The following is a 23,898-nucleotide window of genomic DNA, read 5'->3' as shown; positions in this document are numbered from 1 at the left end:
AACTTGAGATACCATAAAGAGGCCTGATTTTCAGATCATGCTCAGGAATTTCTGAAAGTCAGGCCCCTTCAGAATGCCTCATATTGGGCATCCAAAAATTGAGGTACCCAAAGTAAAGAGTCATTTTAAATAAATAAAAAAGAGAAATCTTGACCCAGGTATATTTTTATTTTTCATATTTTCATGGCCTAAATATAAACGATGGATTTCCCCCCCACTGCGATTAAAGACACACAATTTCTCTTTAGCTAAAAAATTTCAATCTGAAATTTTAGTCTAGAGAATGTTTCTTCTAAAATTATAAAACTCGAACTACAGCTGATATTTTATCTTGTACAAGTGCTGATAGAACTTTAACAGAAGCATGACAAAAGGTGATGCTTTTCATATCTCTCTACTTTTAATATGATTAAGAAACATATGGTTTCTTCAGCTGTTGTTTGCTTAAGTAAATATTTTAATAAGTTTTAGCAGACAAATTATGGGAAATAAATAGATTTGAGGTTTAAGTCAAGGCAAGATTGTCCTTGCATCAACTTTTGTTTAGAAAATCATAAGAGAAGACAATCAAATGGGAAGCTTAACAAGCTATTGTCAGTGATTTACCTATACTCAGTGCGGCTCAGAGTGTTGAACCTGTTTGATAGTGGGACAGGGTTGGTTATCTTTTCAATCAGTTTTGTCAGTAGAAATTAAGGCATGATAAAATAGAGCAGAACACAAAAAATATTTTCTAACAGCAATAACCTAAGAGCAATTTTGGCCCCATTTGTCCTTAATATGACTCATCTCAGCCTCCTCAAATCTAGAGTTACTCCACAGGCTTTACTGGAGTTACTCTGTGTAGTTGGCTTGATCCTAAGCTAACTGAAGTATCTGGAAAGACTCCTGTGGACTTGAATGAACTTTGGAGGAGGGCCTTCCCCCAGAGTGATGGAGTTCTGAATTTGATCCCCAGACTGGGAAGAGGAAGAAGACTGAGGGGTGAAGGAATTAGATGCCCATCTGCCCAGCCCCCCATCAGTTTTTCACTTTAGACCTCTCATCTGCCCAATCCCCATGAGTTTTGCCCTCAACCCTCCCATCTGCCCAGCCCCCATCAGTTCTGCCCTCTATCACCCACATATGTATCTATGTGGTAAACAAATATTTAATAATGGGCTCTGCAATCTAGCAGAGAAAGGTATAACATGATCCAATGGCTGGAAGTTGAAGCTAGATACACTCAGACTGGAAATAAGGTGTACCTTTTTAATTATGAGAGTAATTAACCATTGAAACAATTTACCAAGAGTCGTGGTGGATTCTCTATCACTGATCATTTTAAAATCAAGATTGGATTTTTTTTCTAAAAGATATACTCTCGATGGCCAGTGTTACACAGGAAGTCAGACTAGATAATAACAGTCATACTTCCTGGCTTGGAATCTACGAATCTCCAGAGCCCATGTGGTGACTGGAACAGACTGCAAATATTGTATGGTAGAGAAATACCATCATGAACATTGTTTTTCCTTTTGGCAGAAAAGTTCACTTATTTCATTGTAAATAATTGTCAATCCAGTTTACCCAAGAGTAACTGGTATTTTTGATATATTTGTAGCTTTTTTGTTGTTATTTAATTGTGCATGTTGACTGCTTTCATGGCAGTTGACATAGGCTAGCTGATGCCTGAACTTTTGTCTGAAAGATTATTAAAATTGTCGGTTAGAATCCTGTTGAGCAGGCTTATAGTAATGTATCTCCACCAGGTTTCCTTATTCTTTTGATCCCATTTATCCCTTTGTCAGCACAGAGATTCATTTAATGTGGTTCCCTTTTATCAGTCACCTTTATCAACATTGAACTACTCAGTTTTCAGTATATCATGCTATGCATCATCCAAATAAGTAATCACTTTCTTTCTTAGCCACCTTCACATATGCTCTGCAAGACATTAAATAATTTTCCAATGGAAATATTACAAACACATTGGGTGAGGATTGCCTCTTCCTATAGTTTGTATAGTGCCTAGCGCAATTGGGCCTCAACAGTATTAGCTCATATAACGATAGTGTTCCAAATAACTTTACTAATATGTTTTCTGTTAACTGACTCTAGAGCAATCTCCTTTAGTTCCAGTTTGCCCTTGATCCTGCATGGCCTTGCATGATGTGCAGCAGAGAGTACAAGGTTTGTTGCATTCTGGTGTAAGCATGAGTGGCAGCTAAATGTGGGTGCCTGTGAGGTTAATTGCTAGGCAAAGTTCTCATCAATGAACAGCAGAAAAGCTCAAGGATCCTGCACCTGCTCCCTTTCTTGCAAAGGTGCAAGAAAAGAAAAGAGCGGAGAATGGATTTGTCTGAGGAGACATGGGCTTCAGTACGATCATCCACATACTAACGAGGTGCTTAGCTACATGTTTCCCTCTTAAGCCTTAATGCAGCTACTAGGCAAGAATAACTTGGCATCCACAGAACAGCACTCATGCTAATAAAGGATCAGGTTCCCCTGCATGCTTTGTCCTGATCATTATATTTTACCTTACACTTATACATGCAATATTCTCACCTGTGCTGTGCATCAGTATTATTCACACACCACCATAAATCTGCTTGTTCACTGTACAAAAAATAAATATTCCCCCTACTCTTCTGCTGTGGCAGATTCAGGGAGTAGGGCAGAATGAAACCATGATGTCACCTTTCAGTGAAGTGGGATGAATTTGGCTCAGTGTCTTTTGTCCAGGCTTCTATTCATAAGGCATTTTTTCCCCTTCTTTCCAGTATGAAGTGATGCATTATGGGTTTTCTTCTATTACTGAGACAGTCCTGACAAACTGCAGTTGCAAATCAAGAAGACTTCCTTTAGCTATATCATAAAAGGCTGATATTTTGTACAGTGGCAACATCGTTCTATTTCATCACAGTCTCTTGTAATAGGCATGCTCAAACAATGCTAAATTTGAAATACTCTCCTGTTATATAAAATAAAGACCAGGTTTTGAACACTTTCAAACAATACCATGATACCTGTTTAGATTATTTTTTTTTTTAAAAAATCATGTAGATCAACCAATTTGTTGTACCTATAAGTTAGGTAATGATTATTAAACCAATATGAAATTCTCTTCTCTTAGGATGAGCTGAAAGAAATACCAGCCAGATAGGATACATTGCCTTAACCATTAAGCACTTATGGCAGTGTAAGGTAAGAATTTCTTATATTTTAAATTATTATTTAAAATTAATTATTTTGACAGTGGTCGACATGCAGTAGTGAAGAATTCTGACAGAGTTATGATATTGTTTAAACATATAGGCTAACATTTTGAAAGTCATGGAAAGGAATTAGATGTTCATTAATTTCCTATTCAAATTTCAGCTATAAAGCAATTTAAACTCACACATTGATTTGGTCAGGGTCTGATACACAAGCATACAGAGCCACATTTTCATAATGCTGTTTTTGTGTGTGTGTTTTTTTGCCAGAGCCAATTGCACCTGCAAAATTTGCATCCCACAGTTTTGAACAGTGTAAAGGCTCTGATTTTGCATCTGCAATGTATTTACCAGGCACAAATTTCAGAGGAGCAAATTTCACATGCAAAAAGTGGCCTTTTAAAAATACACCCCAAGCTATCAAGTCTTCACAATCATTGTTCAAGGCACTAGGATCCCAATTTTACATGCTCCAGTTTTCATTGTCTTCAGATGAGCCAAAAGAATACAGGCTGGCATATCTAAGCAGTTTCCACCGCCTTTATCAGGAATCTAATGCCAAGATTTTTACTGGCCTCTGTAAGTAAGCAAATCATTTTGCACCAAAGTTTTTAAAATGACCATTTATGCCCAGATCCTGATCCACTGCTTGATTTCAATGGCTATATGTGCTTAAGTAAATACAGCAAGATTTAGCATTTAAGGATAACTGGAATTCTCTTTGAGAACTGCTTACAATTGAAGATGATTTTCTCATGAGACAGGTTTAGAATTTTAGGGCTAAATCATGAGTGTGAATCTGGAGTAAGTCCATGTTGTTAGTCCAATGGCGTTTACACCAGTTTAACACTGATGAAACTGAGATCAGAGTTTGTCCTGTAGGGCTACACTGTAACTTCACTCATTCATGGGGTGGTTTAGGCCTCACTATACACCCAACTAGCTGTTCTTGCTTTTATCCCCACAGCTGGACTTTCAATCTGAGCAAGGCTAGGCAGGGAAGAAAGAAAGGCGGAATTCTCGCTCCTCTGCATGGCCAAGGAAGAGCTGTGACAATCTAGCCCTTAGCATTTAAGCCATAGATCAGTGCTGCATAAGCTAACTGAGCTTGGCACTATTGGAAGGAGCTTGCTGAACTGTGAAAGACACGGAAATGGTTATGATTATAGGAGTATTGAAATATTACAGGCAGACTGAGAGAGGCCCTTATTCAGTAGTACAAAGGTGGGGAGGATTAGCATGTACAGAGCCTCTTCCACTAAACACTTGCGTAGCCCATTCAGTGGCATCTTACACTTGGAGTCCCTGTGTTTGAGGGTGTGCAGGGCCTGCTCCTTTGGTGTGCCCTGGACGTAGAGAGGAGGCCTGGCCATATACTTTACCTCCACATAGGTCTGGCTGCAACTGGGGGGACAGGCTGTGTAGTCTTAAAGGTGAGTGTTAAAGGATGCTATAGCCTGCTCAGTGTGGGGTGTTCAGAAGAGATTGTGCATCAGGCACAGCTGCTCCTTGAGTTCCCCATGGGGCACTGCAGCTCTGCATCCCAGCCCCAAGCCCCTTGGTTTAAGTGCTGCCCTATTACCCTGTGAATAGAGATGAGTGAGTCTCCGTTGTGGTTTGAGATCTGTTCAGAGAAGAATCCATACTACTTGAATCTGCAAAACACACTGGAATTTCGAATACTTGGTTGATCTCAGGTCGCATTTGCTCTTCTAATGACAGGTGGAGAGCAGCAGAGAAAGAAAGTGCTAGCATTACCTGCGTGTGTCAAAACCCTAAGGAAAATTTAGATGTAGTTTGGCTCTAGAAGTACAGGACAGTTCATAGGAGTTCCTGATTTTCTGAGTACCTGTTCTCATATCCTTAATTGTAACCATTTAAAATACCCAGAAAAGGCTTGATGTTGGGTTAATTTTAAAAGAGAAAAAAGGGTGGAGCATATGTAAGTTAGCAACAAACTGTAGAATGGGGAGACTGACATTTCCATTACTGTGAAACTATGGCTGACCCCAAAGTTTAAAGACAAATATTTTTAGATACTCCATAATATTGTAGTCCAGTTTTCATAACTATATTCTACCCTATAGATGAAGGCTAAGTATCTACCTTTTCTTTCTGGTAAATAATAATCTCCCGATTTTTTCCAATCTAAATTGCCCCCCAGGGCACTAATAAAACAAGTCATGGCTCACAAAGTAAATTTCCTGTGCACTAATTGAAAATGGTTTCAAATTTATTAGAGTTTCCGTCATCACCCTGAGATCTGATGTGAGCCTGTGCCGTAGTCACCATGACTCTTAAATATATACCTGGGCGATAAAAGAAAGATTAAAGAGCAGTTGTCGTACAATAGCATTCAAAATAATAAAACAATAATGATGAGTGTTAAGTTAACTGAATGCTGCTTAAAAAGCTGAAGCGGCAATCCTCTGGAAAGATTTGATATTGTACTGCCAAGCCCTTCCTAGATGTACCTAGACACTTACTGTAACAAATAGGCTCTTAAACTTTGCTTTAAATGCTCACGGTAGGTACCTTTGCTCTAAGAAGACTGGGAAGGCATGGAAGTGGGGAAAGCTATTTCTTTCCTGTGTTCCTGTTTGCCTTGGTAAGCCACAAGAGATTCTCTGGGGATCCCTGAGGTGATGCCATATTCCCATGGCATTCTAGTTCCCCCTCCAAAGCCCCAACATGAAGCAGTAGATCCCAAAGAAAGAAAGAGCCCTTGTTAAAGCTTGGAATTTCTATTTTATTCAGATCCAAGCTTTGTGACTTGGGGCCTCTCTGTTACTGAGGTATATTCTTAGCCAGTCTATCCAGGGGGACTACATATTCATATCTGCTAACTATTTTATCCAGCCACAATTTCACTATAGAAGACCCATGCTCATGGCAAAAATGGCAGAATGCCAGATGATCAGCAGTTATACTGTTATAGAGTCATTCCCAGATGTGCCAAAGGCCAGTTGTAATTATTGTATTGTACTTGTGGGAATTGAGTCTCCTGCATACTGTAGCCCCCACAGGCTGGCGAGCCTATTAAAAAGCCAGTCACATCAGCAGCATAGCAGATACTTTGTTTTTGATACATATTCTGAGGTATTCAAATATTTGTGTGTGTACCCATGACACCTTTATAAGACCACAAAGAACCTTTCCCCATCCTCCAGCTATTCAGATGATTAATAGAATTTTAAGAACTTTTTTCTTAACTCATAACTGCTGTACTTCAGTAATGACCACCTCATTTCTTTTAAACTCTCTTAATATTATTATTTTTCGATCTAGCATTGTAACTCTGCAGTTGGTAGTAAAAATAAAAAATAAATAAATGGAGATATCCTATCTCCTAGAGCTGGAAGGGACCTTTAATCCAGCCCCTTGCCTTCACTAGCAGGACCAAGTACTGATTTTGCCCCAGGTCCCTAAGTGGCCCTCTCAAGGATTGAACTCACAACCCTGGGTTTAGCAGGCCAATGCTCAAACCACTGAGCTATCCCTCCCTGCCCTGTAAATCTGCATATGGTGCATACGGCCCTAAAACATTATATAAAATCAACAATACATATGCTTTGTAGAAAAAAACTGAGCCTATCTGGGATGGTGCCAGTCCAAAACCAATGAATGATGAATTGTGATATGATTACAGAGGCTACGTCTACACTTAAAATGCTACTGCAGTGCACTTAATGTAATAAATAGGCTATCAAAATATGCTTTACATGCTATCACTGGGGTTAATCTACCTCTGTCAAAGGTGGTAGCTAGGTCAATGGAAGAATCCTTCTGATGACCTACTGGTGTCTACACCAGGGGTTAGGTTGGCTTAACTACATCGCTCCGGGGTATGGATTTTTCATACCCTTGAGCGACATAGCTAGGTCAACCTAACTTTTCCGTGTAAACCAGCCCACAGTCATAACCAGCAAGGTGAATTTTGGTGAGAATGGAATCATTGCCATAATTTTTCAGCACTTTGAAACTACCTCTCTGCATTCTGTAAACCTTCAGACAATGTGGGATTAGCCCTGGTCTACACTGAAAAGTTATGTCAACTCAGCTCCCTCCCTCAAAAGTTTGAAAAATCCACATCCTTGAGAGACGAAGTTAAGCCAACCCAACCTCTGGTGTAGACAGCACTGTCAATGGAAGAATTTGTCTGTCAACTTAACTACTGCCTCTCGTGGAGATGGATTAACGAAGGTGATGGGAGAACCATTCCTGTTGCTGTAGTGATTGTCTCCACTGAAATGCTGCAGCTGTGCTGCTGTAGCATTTTAAGTGTAGACATAGCCTTAGTCTGGAAGTCCTTACTAAAGAAAATGTCTCATTGACTCCAATGGTAAAGTGTTTCAATAGGAATGAGTAAAGGGACTGATTTTCATTTACACTAAGGCCACTTTACACAGCTCTGGTTAATGTAAATTACATCCACTTTCAGGGCCCAAGACCCAGATCAGTGTAGGGTGGCCATAGTGTAACTGAAAATTAGGTTTGTTGAATTGCACCCTCTAATAATAGTGATGCTTCAGTTGTTCAGGGGGGGGAGTCATTCCATTCTTTACTGCTGCTTTTTAATTGTTCATTACAACCTCAGCATTTTTCCTTTTGGGGCTAAGATTTCTCATACTCTGTCTTAGTTGCAAGAAGCTGTTTTGGAAGGCTCTGAGTTTGGTCAAAGAGGAAAGGGCCATTTCAGGTCATTTCCATCTACACATGTAGCAATATTTTTAAATGTATCAAATGCCGCAGTGAGGTCCATCTTGATTAGCATGGCCGCATTTTCTTTGTTGGTGAGTAGGAAGAGTTTATCCACCATAGCATCAATTGTTCTCTCAGTGCCATATCCTAGCCTGGAGCCAGACTGAGAAGGAACCAAATGCTGGCCACTGAAAAGTCTTTTTCCATTGAAATGTCAGCAACCCACTTTTCTGAGATCTCACTACTCCTGTTGCAAATTTACAATCTCTACTGCCCTCCCTCCAGCCCCTCTCCTGGCTACTATCAGAGGGGAATTACTTCATCTGGTTACAAGGTTGACAACATTTGGGAAATCAATGCCTGGACTTAGAAGAACAATTAAGGCTCAAGGTCTGCAAGCTGCCTAAATCCATAAAAAATGACAACAAGGAGTAATTACATGGGTTAACCATATATATGTTTTTAATTACAATTGTCAATTTCTTCCCTCTCTCCGCCACTTTTCTATGCACCATTTTGCCATTTGTTTTAATCTATGTTTTTCACGACCCTTCCTTTTCTGCGACTTCAGTTTTAGTATAAGCACTAATAGAACTGTGGAATTGCTGCTGATCCACAATCATAAAGAAAGGGATTTTGGTCAGTAGTTAAATGTTCCCCCACTTTCTAGAGGTATTAGTTCCCTTTTCTCACATGTTTTGGACCTCTCTGACTCCTCTCTTTCACCTTTTCTGCTTTTCCCAACTGTTCTTCAGTGCTCTAGGCTCCTCTCTGTCTGTTTAGTTAATAGGTGGCTGGGGCAGAATTTTGTTTCTGAAGATGTTTTCCCCTTAACTCAGAGATATGGAAGGGGAGGGGATCGGTAATGGGATATAGAGTCTTTAACCTCGAGATCATCATCTCAAATACAGCCCAGGTCATCATGTCTGAAAGCAATTATATACTGTATATATATACTGTACAGCAAATGTGAAAAATCAGGACAGGGGTAATAGAAGCCTATATAAGAAAAAGACCCAAAAATTGGGACTGTCCCTATAAAATCAGGACATCTGGTCACCCTAACTGTATAAGGTGAGCTATATGAAATGCATTGGTGGGCTCATCCCACATCCATCCACATCAGTTAGAAATCTTTTTGGTGGTCCTAATGGAGAGTCTAAACTTTGAATGTACATGGGGACTGAACTATTTCACTTCTAAAGAGTGTTTCTTCAGATTGGAATTGAAGCACTCATTGGAGTGGGATGGGAAGATTCCAGTGACACTGACCACATTTTGGATAAACAAATGAATTTGGTCTCCAGGGCTCTTTCATAATGACTAAATTCAATTAGCTTTTTAAAATACTAAGTGGCTCATTGAAGGAGGACCCCTGCTTAGGTAGATAAAGAATGGAGGTTATCCCCCAAACATCATAGAATAATAGTCTAATGCCACTTCAAAGACTTGTAGTGCTTCAAAGCAATACTTAAGAAAATTAAAAATTGTTCTGAGGTCATTAAGTGCATTTCAGTTCCTCCGACACTTGCCATTTGTTTCAGTAGGGGTCCAAATGTTATGGAATCTGAGTTGGATACTGAAACTGGTTAAGGAGCTCTTAAGAAAACAAACTACACCTTATCATATTTCCTTAACGTTCTCATGAAACATTTTACACCAAGACCGCCCCCCCCCAAAGCCCCACATATTCAGCATGCAATGCAAGTCTCTGAGCAGCATTAACATATAAAAAATGATGCAACAGAGGGGAAATCAATCTGGATAAAATAAGAAAGGAGTCAGGCTTGTGTGCAAATCTCCAGCTGAACTCTTTACAATGAGGTTCAGAAGTTCACTTAAGTTTATTTCCCTATTATGTTTAATTCTTATCTCTGTACTTCCTGGTTATGAGTTGGGACCTGGGACAGACGTGCCAAAAGCCTGTGAGGAAAGGCTGTTTCTTTGGTATTTTTAGCCCAACCAGAAGCAAGGACATCTCAATCAATCTGTTTGAAGTGTATTGAGAATTCCAATTCACTTCAAGAGAGAATCTCAGAGATGTCCCTCGACTATATTCCCTGGTGTGTACACAGATCAGTGTGTTGTACATGTCAAAACTTTAGGGAGGTGCTAGGATAGACACTTAAAACCACAACCCACAATGTTCCCTTGGTTTTTAAAAGTGACCAGTAGTGGCTGCAAAGATTCACAGTCAGAAACAAGAGACTGGTATTCAATGAAAGAGAGTGATTAGAAGAGGAGACTTAGAAGTAGGAAAACAAAATATGAGCCATCACTTGCTCAGTGGCATAGCTTTCCCTTGATCATATGCTCATCTCCTCCTCTTTTGGACCATTGCAGGATCTGGTCAATAGATGCTTAGATCTTTTCTGTTAACATAGATATTCCAAGATGAGTCTGGGTAGCTCTGAGTAAATTTTTTCACTGCTGCACTTTACTGAGTGGCTTCTTTACTTTCCTTTTCTTCATTTCATTTTATTTTCTCATCTTACTACGATTTCTCAGTTCGTCCTACATTATAAAACAATGAACAACTGGGATGTGTTTCTTTGGTGTTGTGAAAATGATTTATATGGAACTTGACTCTGCATTTCCATACTAATGTAAAAATAGATTATGTATAAACATTTCATCACACTCATGAACAAAAAAAAGTCCAAGATTCAAAAGCTGTATGCAGAATTTAGGAGGGATTAAAATGTAGGAGACTGGTTTGACTTAAGCAAAGACCCGTGCTCTGATTTTATCTGGGTCTGAGCTTCCTCAAAGTTAGGGTGTACTTGGATGTCTGGGGTTTGAGTCTGTCCTCTTATTAATATGTATAATGCAGTGATGTATGTTTAGAATGAAACATTCACTTTATAATCTTCATGATCTCTGGATAAAATATTTATAGCCAATTCACAACATGGACGTCCACATACACCTCTACCCTGATATAATGTGACCCGATATAACACAAATTTGGATATAACGCGGTAAAGCAGTGCTCCGGGGGGTGGGGGAAGAAGGGGGGCTGCACAATCCGGTGGATCAAAGCAAGTTTGATATAACACAGTTTCACCTATAACACGGTAAAATTTTTTGGCTCCCAAGGACAACGTTATATCTGGGTAGAGGTGTATATAATAAATGTCATCTGAAAATGGTTAGTCAGGTGGCAAGTTGAGATCGCTGCTACTGATTAGCTTTAAGAATTGTGCACACCGCTAGTTTCGCCAGTCAGTTGTCTGATCTACCTGTTATGTCTTGTCTTTTTGATTGCAAGCTCTTTGGGGGAAGGACTGCTATTTACTTTGTGCTTGTATAATGGCCAGCACAAAGGGTCCCCAACCTGGTAGAGGCCTCTTAACAAAAGAACTAGATAAGTTCATGGAGGATAGGTCCATCAATGGTAAATAGCCAAGATGGACAGGAATGGTGTCCGTAGTCTTTGTTTGCCAGAAGCTGGGAATGGGTGGCAGAATCACTCGATGATTACCTGTTCTGTTCATTCCCTCTGGGGCACCAGGCATTGGCCACTCTTGGAAGACAGGAGACTTGGCTAGATGGACCTTTGGTCTGACTCCGTATGGCCATTCTTATGTTCTCCGCATGCTAGTGCAATATAAATGATTAATAGTAATAAACAACACATATATATTTTGGTCTTTTTAACTGAGCTTTCAGCAAGACACAGGGTAGATTTCCTATTATCCTTCCTACCTTTCAAATAGATACAGACAATTAAGCAGCATTAGCTTTTTTATCAACCTTATCTTCCCCATTGTAGAGGAATGGAAGGTTATTAAGGACATCATGAGGGATTTAAAAAAAAAAAAGAAAGCTAGGGGAACGAAAAAGGAAATAAAGATCGATTTCTCTTCCCCTATTGAGTGCTAGCAGTTAGGTAAACTGATTTGCAGTGAGGTCATCAGTCACAATTGGATGATAATTCGAAAATGGATTAGATTAGAAGTAGCAATTTCTGCTCCCTGGGTTTCAGCAGAAAATGGTTTAATTCTGAAACAGACCTCATAAACTAGTGGAGATCAATGCCCACCTAATGTGCCATTACACACTGGGCACACTTCAGTGACTACAAGCACAGCTGCGACTTGGGTTTTTACCACCTATATTTCCTCTGCTCTTTATTTGCTTTCCACAGGTGCTTTCACTTGATTATTTTTCCCCAGGGAATAAACAGTTTAAGAGAATTCTTTTCACTTTTTCCATAAGCAGCAGTAAGAGAGAGGTGTTAGAAACATACTCTAGAGTGGGGAAAGGGTCAGAACATCTCTCTGCTTATACTAGTATTCAGTAACTTTAGTGGCCTACTAAATCTGGGCAAGAAACAGTTTTCCTATGTTGAGAACTTTTGAGATTTCAAAAGATTTTCCTGTTCTGAAGTGGGATAAAACATCAACATATAAAAAAAAAATTTAAAATTGATTCATCAAAATGTTTTACTTTGATATTTTTAAATGTTTCATTTCAACTCTGATATTTTATTTTTTGACATTTTTACTATACATTAATTTACATTTCTTAATGAAAAGTTGTTTTGAAACTTAAAAAAGGAACTTTTATTATTGAAAATGTCAAAATGGATGTTTTGACAATTCCAAAACTTTTTTTTCATTTTTTTTTCAAAATGGGAAATTCATATAAACTTACCCTTTCGTATAAACAGTTTTGGTTTCAAGGAAATGGCATTTTCTGACAGAAAAATGACCAATTCTATAGCCTATTCCGGTGTAAATCTGGAGAAAATATATGTAAATAGTGGGGGAAATTATTCACAAAAGGCTAGATTGCACAATCCCTATTCACACGAATGAGCATGTAAATAAATAGTACCTATGAAGTCAATGAACAAAAATTAGAGCTGAATGAATAGTGTTAGTAATAGTATAACAAAAAAATTCATCCATACTAAGCCTTTTTATTTGTTTTCCAAATTGTTTACAATTTCTACTAATGTATTATTAAATATTGTCTGAATAGTTTGGACAAATAATTTTCAAACGATGTGTTCTCCACTGCTGCTATTGGTAGTCTGAGACTGGTGTATTTCCTACCCCTTATCTAGATAGATGACTGAAATTTTTCTACATTATGGCAAATATTGCACTTCTATACAAAGTGACGCCACTTTTGGGACTCAGTACTATTTTTCTGAACACTCATGGTTGCATGAATGTTTGCAAATAATGAAAAATACAACCTTAGACATTAACAATGAATCACATTCAGGTCACTTATCCATAAATATATTCATTGAATAATGCTAAAATATATAACTAGATTAGTGACTCATCTATTTATATATTTTAGCATTATTCAAACAGCTGTAGTAAATGTCATGAGGTAAGATGTTCAAGAGCAACTAAGACCCATTTTCATAAGTGACCGAAGCACTTAAGTTACATATGCTCCTAAACCCCTAAAGGTATTTAGGTGCCTAAAGATGTAAGTAGGTGTCTAGTGGGGTTTTTAAAAGCTCCAAGGTGTTTAGACCCTTTTGAAAATCCCACTAGATGTCTATTTACATTTTTAGGCAACCTAAATACCTTTAAAAATCTGGCCCTAAGTGATTAAGTCACTTCTGAAAATGAAATGTAGGCTCCCAAGTACCTTAGGCACTTAGCTATAATCTATCTGGGTGCAAACAGTGAACAGAAAGAACTAATAGCTCTTTGGTGCAGAGGTTGTGTCTTCTTTGTGTTTGCTCAGGGGCCACCCCATTTTGGTAAGTGCATTATTTGCCATAATGTTAAAATTTTCAGTCATCTATCTAGGTACCACAATATAAATCATGAATAAAAAATAAATAATGTAGTCACTAAATAAACTGTTCAAAGCAAATAATTCAAGTAGGTCTAAACTTAGCTGACCTCATTGCTTTAAATGGATTTGAATCTATTAACTCACTGATCATTTAAATTTTCAGAAAAAGTCATTCCACTTTTTTGTTTTGCCCCGTTAAACTCAGTAACCTAGATAGTAAAACTCACTTGTTTTATGAACTATCAGTGTAATTCTGCATTATTTTGAAGCTTCAAATAAAAGTTGTTCTTCTGTAGCTCTGTTTAGTCATTGCTTGCTTAATAGGCAAGGACAGCATAAGGGATATAAGATTCTGAAACCTAATAATATCCAATGCTTAGTTTTTGAAGTAAATATTAGCTGCTAACTAGCTCCAGAGTGAAATTTGCAAAGAGAATTGAAACACTGCTTGCAGCCCCTATTAAAATCTCTCTGTTTTAATTGAGAACATGACCTGGGGGTTCCAAAGCTCAACTTACACTGTTGCATTGGTACGACCCTCTGCTTGATTTTGGCAGCAGGGTGCTGAGCTTGGCAACTGCAGAGCACTGCACCTGTTTTCAACACAGGAAGTTATGTTACTTAAACTGAATCTAATCTGCTAATGATTGTTATGATTGGAGTGCAAGGTCAATTCTAGATTGCAATCAAATGTCAACATCTGGTTAATAAACAAAATGACACTTTGTGATTATTGCATAGCAAATTAGAAGTGAGGTGAAATTTCCGGCCTTTCAGTTAGCAGAAAATCTGTGATGTCGGTGATGCCAGCTCCCATTTTCTGACCACAAAAAATGAAAGAGGCTGTTTAAAGGATTAGATGTAGGAAACTAAATTTTAGATTAAATGTATACATTCCAGCAAAATTCATCCCTGGCATAGCTCCATTGACTTAATTAGCATGACACCAAAGACAAAATTGTCCCACCATGTAAAACTAGTAACTATTTTTTAATTGCTTCATTTAAAAATGCATTGAGGTTCATCGGGTAAACTTGAATGGAGCAAATCTTGATCTCTCATGCCGTATTCAAGGAACAAATCTTTTCACAAGGAATTTATGGCTTAATTCAGGGCTGGCTCCAGCTTTTTTGCTGCCCCAAGCGGCAAAGAAGGAGGAAAAAAAAAGATAAAGCCGCAATCGGCGGCACTTTGGCGGCAGCTCTGCTGCACCGCTTCATTCTTCGGCGGTAATTCGGCAGCCGGTCCTTCCCTCCAAGAGGGACCGAGGGACTTGCCGCCGAAGACCCGGATGTGCCGCCCCTTTCCATTGGCCGCCCCAAGCACCTGCTTCCTGCGCTGGTGCCTGGAGCCGGCCCTGACTTAATCCTGCAAGGTACTGAGGACTTGGCTATGATCCACCCAAGCACTTTAGTATAGTGTGAGGAAATAAATACAACTAGCCATTCTTTAAGCAGCAACTAGAGAACTCCCTAACCAGTACGGTTAGCTGTTTATTAAGCTCCCCTCTGCAATACTTCCTGGTCCACTCTGGTAACTGTGGAGGACCAGGAACTTTATAACAACTTCACAGTTAGCACATAAATAGTCCCATTGATTTCAATGTGACTAGTTACATACTTGAAGTTAAGCATTTTTCTCAAGCACTTTGCAGGATCAAGTCTTTGGCAGGGTGAGGGTGGGACAGAATCCACCTGCCATGCAGCCAGACTGCAGTCTTTATTACAACCTCCGGTCACACACTGTGTCTGTGGCCTTCTTCAGGCCCCTTTCCAGGCGCAGATTTGGGGCTGCTTGTTCTGTGACTGACCAAGACTCATGAATCCTTTGACTCAAATGTATTGGATGGCGCTATGGCACACGTTTCAGAATCCCACACTTGCAGCCTCTCAGTGGCTTGAACCTCTTGTGCAGCAGAAATGCAGATCCTCTACTTGTGTAAATTGGCATAGCCCCATTGAGGTGAATGGAGGTACCCTGATTCACACAAGCAGTAGCTTTACCATCAGGATCTGGCCTGTAATGTTTCCACTATATTTTGAGCCTTCTGCACTTGCCAGTGGGTGCGTATATTCCCTATGACATATGATGAAAGTTCATGGGTAGGACTGAAGGAAATCAAGCCAGCCTGGGTGTTCCTTTTCTGAAAGTTCTAAAAGAATTATGTTCAAGTCACTTTGTAAATCAGATTTTGACGCTTTTACTGTAATAAGTAGCACCTTACTCCATAAGTAGGCCCATTGAATGCAGAGGGACTACTTCTAGAGAAAGATGATATTCCTTGTGATGCAAGGGTTTCAGAATCCAGCTCTGTGTAAATGGGGTAAGCCCTATGTAACTGAAGCAAATTAAGTATCACCACTGGGAGTTATATATTACTCCCACTTCCTGCACATCAGCCTAATGGTGTGACCACACTGTCCCACAGTTCAGACTATGGGGAGGTGAATGGAAACACACACCAAAGTGTTGTGCTCTAACTCCCCCATGTAGATGCTGCAGGCACAAACTTGAAGTTTTGTAGTATACAATGATTACTGTTCAAACACGACTACATTAGTGGGAACTAGGGACCCTTCAGTTCATGCCCCCAGCATCCACCTGGGGGAGTAACCACGCAACACTTCGGTGCGCACTGCTATTTACAGGTTCAAAGTCCAATCTGCAAGGCAGTGTAGACATATCTTAACTTTTCGGTGTGGAGCTCAGTCTTTCAAGAAAGCATTAACATGGTCAGACCCAGAGCTATTGCGTTTGAAGGTGACTGGGAATAATTAATAAAACACCAAAGAGAGAATTCCACATGACTGCTTAGCGTACAAATATTTCAATTTAATACAATTAATTATGCAAGCAAATAAATATTTTAACAGCACATACATTATTTTTAAAATTTAAATAGCTGGGCTAGAAGTGAATCTTTGTTATAACAAATTGACATACAAAATTCACACACACTCCTTGACATACACATGCATATAAAGTACACCTACATATGTATACATTCTTCTTTAATTTTTTTACAGACCATTTCTAATGTACTGTGTTCCATAAAATGTAGTTGGGTGGGACATAATGAATCCACCAATCTGGATTCCATCCCCCCCAATTAATTCTTCAATTGTCTAAGAAGAATTGGAATGAAAACTGCAATGTCTCTCTGTCCATATCTAAAAGCTTCAGTCAGCATCTGAAAAAAAGTCTAGGCCCTACTCCTTAAGTCCAGCTGAACTATGCTTAGTACTGGACTCAGGAATTGAGGGGCAAATATGGCTTTATATCATCATTGCATACTGCAGATCCCCTGAGCTGCTGGGGAATGAATAGCTCCCAGTATAATTAGAGCAATCTCCACACTGCGCTAATATCACCAGCTGGAAGTGGATCCCAAGAAGGTTCTACAGCAGACAGGGAATACTGGAGTGTTAGAGGTGCTTCAGTCACACCTCCTCTCCAAAACTTCTACTCCTTCCCTCAGCCATGCCTTTGATATATCCTTTATTCTAGGGGATGGCACAGAGTCAGCAGCCAGCCAGCAGGCTGTATTAACCTCATAGCGTTTGTCTATACTACAGGTTATGTCAATGTAATTTATGTTGCTTAGGGGTGTGAATAAACCACCCCTCTGAGCGACGTATGTTATACACACCTCAGCGCTAGTGTGGACAGCGCTATGTCAGTGGGAGAGGTTCTCCTGCCGATATAGCTACCGCCTCTTACAGAGGTGGTTTTATTATGCCGATGGGAGACCTACAGCGGTGCAGCTGCATCAGCCACTGTAGCGCTTCTAGTGTAGACTAGCCCTCTTTGCTGCCACACTGACACACAGAAGCCCTACTGGGGGCCAGGATCAGGTTCCTAGTTATTGGCTACTTACTGGCTAACAGCCAGTAAGTCTCTGTTAATAGTGACTCACTGCCATTAGCTCCCTTCATGTGAGGTCGGAAATATTGCCTGTAGCCTAAATGGGATGAGACATCAAGGCAGGAGCGGCGCCAGGGTTTTTGCTGCCCTAGGCGGCAGCACTCCTCCTCAGAGCATTCGGCGGCGGGGGTCCTTCCGCTCCACGTCTTCAGAGCGATTCGGCGGCGGGTCCCGGAGTGAGTGAAGGACCCACCGCCGAAGTGCCCAGAAGACGCGGAGTGGAAGGACCCCCGCTGCCAAATTGCCACCGAGGACGGCAAAATGCCGCCCCCCCAAATCCTGCTGCCCTAGGCGACCGCCTAGGGTCGCCTAGTGGAAGCGCCAGCCCTGCATCAAGGCATTAAATAATCCACTCCACTGGATTTTCATAGGGTTTCCACTAATCTAGAGCACTATCTTTTCCCAATAGGCTCAACTCTGAATTAACTAAAGGATTTACAGATCCTCATCTCTCTGAGTTTTTCTTCCATTCATTTTCATACTAACTAAAGCAGAATCAGAATTGAAAGCTACTAGCTATTTTAATATTGCATAGATTCTAGAAGTGATGCACTATGGTAACCTCAACTTGTTTGTACAAGGGCTTTCCCCACCCCCACCCCCAATTAACTTAATTTGACTAAAAAATGAACACTACAGTGTCTCTTTATCTGTATCTAAAAGCTTCAGTCAACAACTTGAAAACAAATCTAGGCCCTAGTCCTCAGGTCCAGCTGAACTATGTTTAGCTTAGAACTCAGGGACTGGGGGACAAAAGTGTCTGTATACCATCTTTGCACAACCCACCTCTTACCTGAGGCCAGGTATGACACCTAGCAGCCATACTGTAGTGGCTTCATTCTGATGGCTTTGTCTGATGGGAACAGCAGCTAATTTCAAACCCTGATCTGTTGAGCTCCTGGACTGAAGAAGTGTGAGACACGTAAATCTGCTTCCTTTGTTGATGGCTTCCACGCCAGCTTCAGACTCCCCCTCCTGGCTGTTTCCTGGGCACTTGTGCTGTGTTTGCTGTGTGTTGTGTGCTGTGTGTTGTGTTGTGCTGTGCTTGCACCCTGTCTTGCTTTCTGCAAATGGACATACATATGGATCATACAGATGTTTACAATGCACCCAGCCCTTCTTCTCACGGCTATGCACACATACACACGCATTCTATGATCTATCTATAAATAGAGTTTGCTTTTTAAAGGATCCGTGTAATTATATGTATAGAATTCAGTGAGATACAATATCTCATTACGCTGATCCTTTAAAAAGTAAACTCAATTTTTAAAACAAGTGCTTTTAAATTCAGTTCTGTACGTTATTATATAGTTACAGGCCATATGTTAAATTATTTTAATTTCTTGCTTTTAAATTATTATTACCACAACAAACTTGCATTTTAACATTTAATTTAAAAGAAATGCAATATATATTTTCTTGCTCTATTTAATATACTGTAGGATATTACTTTCCTTTACCACACCCAGGTGTTATGAGGGTTATTTTTATTTTAAAGACTATAGTATGGCTACAGCAGTTTTGTATTCCCCAGAAAAGCTTGAATACATTTTATGAATTGTGAATACTTTGCATATTTTTTTCTTTAATGTATCTCCCAGGAACTGAAAACACCTGCTGTGTAAGCCTGTGCATTAGAAAAGCAGAGAGGTTATATATTGGAATCAGGCTTATGGATGAAAATAAAACTTTTTTAATAGGAATTCCACCTGGGAATGGCTGGTATAAGATCTGTTAAAAACAATGGGAAATTTTGTTTAGACCCACAGCCACTTTAAAAGAAAAAAAAATGAACTAAAATGAAAATTTAACTCAAATTTGCACACCAAAAACAAACAAACAAAAAAAAGTCCCATAGGAAAATTGCAAATTTCCCTCTGCCAACAGTGCTTTGAGACCCACTGTTTCCCCTGTAGTTATCCACATGGTTTTGATTTTCCCCTGACTACAAAAAAACATAAACATTGGCAAATGCAGCTTGGAAAAAGTGGCGACCCCACCGTGTGAAGTAGCACTTGATGCTGTTTGCCTTGATAGACGCTCAGTTTAACTGTAAAGATAAGTTCATTTGGTTTTAATTTGAGGAAGTTTTACATTTCAATAAAACCAAAATGAAAATCCCCATGTTTGGATTAGTAAATTGCAACAGTTGAGCTTTACACGGGATTGAAATGTTGCCATTTGTTCATTGTGGCTTTGTCATTTGTTGTAATTTTTTCCCTGCTATTTAAAGAAATACAAAATCATTGGAGAAAGAATGGAGGGTGGATGAGAAGAAGAAAAATTGAAAAATTCTATAATAAAATAAATCAACTCATTGTAATTTTTCCTGTAGTATTTGCACAATGGGAGATTCAAGTTTAAGGTCATATTCAGGGCCATAGGCTCCTAGCTTCATGAGAGGAGGTGACAGATTTAGTCTTAGAAATCTTTGGCCCCCTGGTATTGTGGCTGCAGTTGCTATTTGCCTAAGTTGTGGTGTTGGCGGTGAGAACAGATTTATGCGCATAAAGCTGCCATTCTGCAAGGGCTCTTGTAACACAAAATGCACTTCTCAAGTTGTACCTTGGTTTGAAAAGAGCTGAAAGAAAGAAGCAATTGACTACCAAGAGAATGGTACCAGATGCTGGCCTTTTGACATCAACCAGTGGGCCATGGCTGAGCACTTCCTCAGCATACCTTGCTTTCATTCACTACAACGCTTATAATGAAAAGCACCATAAAAAAACAGAGAGATTCATAGGCCGCATTTAAAAAGGGGTAATTAACTAAAACTCAGAGAAAAGATGGTGAAGCGTACCATTAATAGTCTTCAGTTCCCAAGTAGACAGTTCACCAAATTTACAATACCATGCAAAACATTTCTGGTCTGCTTAAGATTCAGAAGGGCAACAGTGTTTTACCTGATCTCAGATTCCATACTGCACCATTTTCTTCTCTTACGCTCTCTCTTTTTAATTTTTTCTTCTTTCTATTTCCCTCTTATTCCATAACCTGCTAAACTTCTTCAAAAAGGAGACAAACTTGGTATATGCAAATATGTATTATAATGAATAGGTACACTTTATAATTGCACTTCCAATAGATAGAATAATCAGTAACACACCTATTCCCTGGAGACTGTAGGTATAAGACCATCTTTTACATAAAGCACTGGACTAGGTCTCAGGAGATCTGGGTTCAGATCCTGGACCTGCTACAAACTTTCTGTGTTACCCTGGGCAGGTCAGTTAATCTCTCTGTGATTCAGTTCCACATCTGTAAAATGCAGCTAATAATATTTCCCCCACCCCATTGTAAGGTCTTTGGGACGGGGACTGTCTCTTACATCTTCAGACTTCTAGATAGGGTGATGTGAAAAGGTCCCTCATGAACGCAGCAAGATACATTCAAAATCAACTCATATAGCTTGATTTAAATTTTAAACTTTGCCCTTTTATTGCACCTTTTAGCTAAAGTTTGTCAAGCAATTTACAAGCAATACTGAATTCAGTTTTGCCGTGTCCCTGGGTGGAATGGATATAGTTTTATTACTACTTTATAGCTGAAGAAAATAGGATGTCTGTGACAGAGACAGCAATAGACTCCACATCTGCTGAGTGGCAGGCCTCTGCTTTAACCACTAGGCTATCTTTCCTCACTTACAAACCCTCTGCCAAAAATATTTAAAAACTAAATATGGGGACACAGTGCTATGTGGCATGTCAAATGACAGTTGCTGTTGCCCTTCTAATTCAAGCCTCAAGATGCACATTGCCAAAATAGTGTAGTGCCAATATGCTAATATTGCTGGTGTTGAAAGATATGAAAAGAATAATTTTCAGCTGGGACAAGGTGAGAGAGAGACAGCGAGGTTGTCTTTTTGCTAACCTGGTAGAATGGCAGCTTACTGGGCTATGATCATTCTAGCTCTAGTCTTGGTGGTTGTACAATGTACGGGAAATAGGCAGAAGTAACCTAGGCACTGGACAACAGTGAAGGCAGGCAAATTCTGCTTCTTGGACAAGTCCTTGCCACTGTCTGGCTATCAGTTGACAGACACAAAGAGCAACCTGTCACAATAATATTTTAGGGCTTTTTTTTCCCTTTGCAAATAATTGGAGAAGCTTCTTTGTAGACTTGAGATTAGCTTAGAGCGGAAGATGCTGGATGGTAGGAGTCAGGAGACCTGGGTTCTGTTCCTAGTGCTGCCCCAGCTTTCCTGAGTCACTGAACCATAACCTCTCAGGGTTTGACTCTTCATTGCCTTGCAGGTTCTTTAACTCTTACCATCTGCACAAAGTGAGTGTTAAATCTTCCTCCACTCACATCCATTCAGAATGCTGCCCCAAAGATCATATTCCTAGCCCGTTGCTTTGACCGGGTCACAGCTTTCTCTGAATCCCTCCCCTGGCTTCCTCTTCTCTGTCACATCCCCTTCTCTTTAAAGGCCGTTTACAGTCAATCCCCGCTCTATTTATCATCTTTCATTCACTATCAAGCAGTCATTGCTCTCCTCCTGTCGGCCTGGTTGCTAGCCTCCATCACCCATTTGTTAAATTTTCAAACAGGCATCTTGGTGCTTTCTCCTATACTGCCCCTCACAGTTGGGAGAAGCTCCCTATAAATGTCTGCAAGATTACCTCATTATCCATCTTCAAATCCCTCCTCAAAACTCTCCTTTGACGTGAACCTACAAAAAACTTGAGAACGGTTAGGCCACTGGTGTGCAGAGGCCACTCCCGAGTACCAATATTGTCTCATTGTTCACTTGTGCTCCCCTGTCTGTCTATATCCATCTGTTGCCGCTAGTCTTCTAAGCTCCTTCTAAGCACCAAGTACAATGGGGTCCTGGTCCATGACTAGGAATAATAATAGTAATGCTACCAAATCAAAATGGTGTCACTTTACACTCACTTTACACAGGGGCAAATGACTATATAAAGTACTAGCAATGGAGAACCGGGCCCTCAGTTTCCTCATCATCAAATATGAAGTAACATCTGACCTTACTGAGGTTAAATTAATTTATGTTTGTAAAGTGCTTTGAGATCCTCCGGCTACAGAAATGCAACATTTCCCCAAAATTTGCCAAGATAAACAGTTAGGGTTACCTTGCTGTCTGGAGTGTTCTCATATATTTCCCCATACTAAAGTTGATTACTGCCAGCCCTGTTGCTATCTAACTGTAAATTCTTGATTTAGTTATCTGTGGTAATTGGCAAGTTATTGAGAGCCACTGCTGTATTAGTGCATAATGGCTTAACCTCTCTTGTCAGATGAAGAAACCAAAGATGTGCTGAAATGACAAAAGAACTTTCAAACCAAGCAACCTTTCACATTACAAAAAAAATTAAGAGAAGTTTCAGGAAAAGAGATTTCTCAAGGTGTCAGAGGTGTGTATCCTAGCTGGCAAGAAATAAAGGCTTAGCAAACTCCACAGCTCTAAGAAAATAAGCATTGGAAAATGCTATATTTCAAGACTAACAATTAATATGTCATACATTTTCACCTATGAAATGCTTGAATGCTTTTCACTATGCCCCAGAAATCAGTAGCGAGAAACACAGAACAGAACCTTATTGTTTGAAGAAAAATAACTTGTACTGTAAAGACTGTATCTCAGCGTAATTACATAAACATATTTTACCATGTATATATAATATTACACTCTGTACTCAGAAGGATTCCAAAACACTTTACATATGAATAAGGACTACTTCACCCATCACTGAAATGCAGGCACCTCTGAGGTAGAAAATGGAAGCTGCTGAATGCTAGCATGTTCCACAAGAGTCTTCCAGGCGGGAACAAGAAGAGTAGCTTATCCAATTGGAACTTCATGGAGAATTTAGGTAAGCATAACATAATTACCCACGTTGGAATTTGGCCAGGATGCTAGGGTTAACACCCCTACTTATGTGAAAAGTGCCATGGGACCTCCACGGGCTACTAAGTGGTCAAGGCTGTGGTTTTAGGTTTCATCCATAATACAGGTGACTTCAGGACATTGCTAAATGTGTTGCATTGAGTGTGAGTTTCACTTGTTTAATGAGGCCAAAAATACTCTTTTTTTTTTTTTTTTTTTACTTTTGCTTATATTTCTGACTATTCATTGCTATTTGTGATAAAGGGAGTTAAAGAGGTTGAAGAGAGAAGGAGAGGAGAGGGAACGTTGTTATGCTTTGTGTACCCAATCCTGATCTCAATGAAACCATATGCCTCTTGGGGCACAATCTCCCAGTTGATAAATAAATGTGAGTTTTGCTGTTAATTTTATTGGGGGCAGGATTAGGCTTCTAATGAATAAATGTGAGGG

The 23,898-nt window shown here is 39.7% G+C and overlaps 1 protein-coding gene across 1 annotated transcript in view; it reads left to right on the top strand.

Moving 5' to 3' along the window:
• Positions 1–3,148: 3,148 nt before the first annotated feature.
• Positions 3,149–23,898, top strand: part of SEMA3A (semaphorin 3A) — a 284,250-nt gene continuing 263,500 nt past the window's right edge. The window contains exon 1 of the mRNA XM_024194461.3: positions 3,149–3,189. The gene's annotated coding sequence lies outside the window, so the exon portion shown is untranslated. The remainder of the gene's footprint in view (positions 3,190–23,898) is intronic.

The sequence above is a fragment of the Terrapene carolina genome, unplaced genomic scaffold (genome assembly GCF_002925995.2).
Source record: "Terrapene carolina triunguis isolate 2854851 unplaced genomic scaffold, T_m_triunguis-2.0 Scaffold68, whole genome shotgun sequence".
Classification (NCBI taxonomy): domain Eukaryota; kingdom Metazoa; phylum Chordata; order Testudines; family Emydidae; genus Terrapene; species Terrapene triunguis.
The sequence above is the reverse complement of the archived record's forward strand: the minus strand, read 5'-3'. Positions and strand labels throughout refer to the sequence as shown.